A 3349-nucleotide genomic window follows, 5' to 3' on the forward strand; every position below is an offset into this window, starting at 1 on the left:
TTATCACTTTTAGTTGAGTTTTTTTTTATATATGTTTTTTAACACTTTTATGATTGTAATGAATTATTTTTAACACCTAATATATATATATATATATATATATAAAAGTCAATTGATTAATTGTCATGTTTTCATCGCGTCATGGCTTCTTTTATTGTATCGACGTATTTTATGTTGTGTTCCATTCGTACTTCTTAATTTGCCTTAGCTTGATGTCCTGGCAAATCCTTACTCCAGCTATGAGAAAATATGGATACAACTTTTGCGCCACAATATTTGCCACATCCTTAATATAGCTGACCATAAGTGGTAGCGAAAAGGTGATGCGCCAATGTAAAAGTGATAGATAGTCACTCACATTCTATCATGTCAAAGTTGTAACAAAAGTTATTATACAAAGTTGTGGTTCTAGAAGAACTCAATAGCTATACATCTCTGCATGTTGCAACAAAGTCCTTGTTATTTGTTTTTATGAGGAGCAATGTTATAGACACAAATAAAAATTTTGAACAATTGAGTTAGTAAGCTTTTAGTAGTTCTCATTTAGACTCACTACTAACATTACTTTTTTACCTACTACTAACAAGTAATAATCTGCTACATTAACCGTAATGTTTTGTCAAATTTTTTGAGTCCAGAAAGAGAGAGAGAGAGGTAACACACTTGATTTCATCAATAACAATAATAATAACACATTTGAATTATTCGGCAAGACCACATCGTACATAGGCTTCAAGAAGTTTTCAAGTGGTATTATTTCTTATGGTATCATGCATTCCTAAATATAACCACCACTAACCCGAATGACCTGTCCATTGATCCACTTACTAGCATCAGTGGCCAAAAACCCCACCACCAGTGCCACATCCTTGGTTTCCCCAAGCCTTTCCAATGGGCAATCATCAATCACCCTCTTCACATACTCTTCATTCCTACCTGCAAAGAACATTTCAATTACAATTGGACTTGTACCCTTGAGCCCTTTCGCCAATATCTTCGTCATGGTCTCTACTGCTGCCTTTGATGCTAATAGGCCAAAAATGTATTGACCCCTTTAGTAACTTAATCAAATTAATTAGCCAAGTGAAATTAATTAGATTCAATTACATGCAATAAGCGTGGTAACACAAACAAATCACCAACTAAGTTAAATGCAGCAAAAAATAAATTTGACACGGGTGATTTGTTTATGAATGGGGAAAACCACCAAGGCAAAATCCCACCGGATGAATTTAAGGTCACCACTCCCGAGAATCCACTATTATCAAAACAAGCGGTTACAAGTAAAGGAATCCCAGTACCTTATACCAACCTACAGTTGAACCCTTACCCTAATACCCAATTGGACTTGTAATGTAGTGACAATCTCTCCTTTCCAATGCACGGCTCCAAGTACATGACTAACCAATCGATGCATGATCCCAATACGTGACTAACTCACAAACTTGAGAAAGATGTTGGCTACAAAGTTCTTCAGTTCATCCACAAAAAGAAGCTCCTTGGTTACAAAACCTTTAGCGTACAAACGCAGCAGCTTCTTCAAGAGAAAGATGAACTAGGGCAAATTGTCTCCGGTCACAATATGCATGAATAAAACCTTTGCATCAAGTTTTATCATCTAAGACGACTCTTAAAATAGTCCTTATATACGTCTAAGGTTGTGAGAAAAGAAACCCTATACAAATACACATGGATATGCGTGAAATCATATCTGAAAAACTGATTTTCATAATTCTCGATAGATACAGCTGTCAAGCTTATTTGTAGAGATTCACAATTTAAATCTCGATAAATACATCTGTCGAGCTTTAAAATACAACACTTCTTCACTTGTTTCTTGGACAGATTTGCATGACTTCAATACTTGGACTTGAACTCTTGTTTCTTGAAGTATTAAACACATCCTAGATCTACCCAATTACAAATAAAGTGCGTTTTGTCAAAGGATTAGCCAATTCTAACTGACATATGTTCTTTACATGATCACATATGTCCTAACAGACGCTGTGTAGGGGCCATCCCTGGCTTTAATGAACTAACCAATGAAGATGGCACCAATATAATGCAACCCCCACCACCGTGTTTCAATCAATTTGCTGCCTCTTTACAACAAAAAAATGTTCCTCTTGCATTTACACTAAAGCAAATATATTCATAAGTTAACACTATGACCCATTATTAAAATTGTGTTAGTGCCAAAATAAAAAAAGGAAAATTGTTTTGTGCAAGTCTTAGGAATTGGTTTTGGTCACTTGAAAATTCTGTCAAGGTCCTCTAAAGAAGTGTTGGCTATGCTAGGCAACTTTGTGTCTGTCACCCCAGCTGAGTTGACCAAGATGTCTAGGTGAGTTGTTGTCGAGGAGGGACTTGACCTGGGTTGGTTCAAACACATTAGCTTGAACCATGCTAGCTCGTGGAGTGGTTGGAGAGGAGGTGGAGTTGATATTGGAGGTTATGACAATTTCCATTACTAAAATGACAGTAAGAACCAAAACATGATCGCCTTTTAATTTTAGGGACTAAATGCAGTAAAATTAAAAAGTAGGGACCAAAATGAGAATGGGATCAAAATCTAGGGACCAAAAAGGTATTTCCGCTTACACAAATTCTTAAGTCTTTAAAATACCCCAATTTTTTAGTTAAATCCTTTTAAATTTAAAAACGCAAACTAATTAAAAGAGTAATTTACTATTTTTAAAAATGGCATTTCCTTTCTCTCTCTCTGTTACTCCGTCACTTTCACAATCTGTCACTCTCAGAAATGGAGGGGCTTGGACCAATGGATTCTGAGTATTGTCTCTCTGAATTTGCTCTAGCTGAGGTAGATTCATCATCCTCTTTGTGAATCCATCCTCTTACATTGAGGTAGACCCCACAAGTGTATGGGGTCTATCCCAATGTTAGAGGATGAATACATGTAATACCACCTCCCCATTTGAATTCTCATTAGAAAACGACCCTACCCCTTTTATAGAAAGACCCTAGCTTCATTATAAAAAGATGCAAAAACATTTTATCACAATAATTGGCTTTTTAAAAAAAGGTTGTGTACTTTTTGAGTATTTTCTCACTTCTAAAATGAACTTCAAATTATTAAACCAATAGAAACCTAAACCAATGAAAATTTGGGAAAAAAATTTTTCCTTTAAATATGCTATAATTTTCCCAAACAACATAAGGCACAGCTTTAATTTTTGTAAATAAATATGGCAATATTTGAAACAAAAGCTGAGTAAATGGCATTGGCTTAGGATGCATTAGGAAATATATATATATATATATACACAACACAGGTAGTGTTTGGTTACAATAGAAATTCCTAGATAGAGGTAGAGGAGCTAAGGATAAA

At 35.1% G+C, this 3349-nt stretch overlaps 1 pseudogene; it reads right to left on the reverse strand.

Moving 5' to 3' along the window:
* Window positions 1-778: 778 nt before the first annotated feature.
* LOC126696330 (NADPH-dependent aldehyde reductase-like protein, chloroplastic) lies at window positions 779-2468 on the reverse strand (annotated as a pseudogene).
* Window positions 2469-3349: the final 881 nt, after the last annotated feature.

The sequence above is a fragment of the Quercus robur genome, chromosome 8, assembly GCF_932294415.1.
Source record: "Quercus robur chromosome 8, dhQueRobu3.1, whole genome shotgun sequence".
NCBI classification, from domain to species: domain Eukaryota; kingdom Viridiplantae; phylum Streptophyta; class Magnoliopsida; order Fagales; family Fagaceae; genus Quercus; species Quercus robur.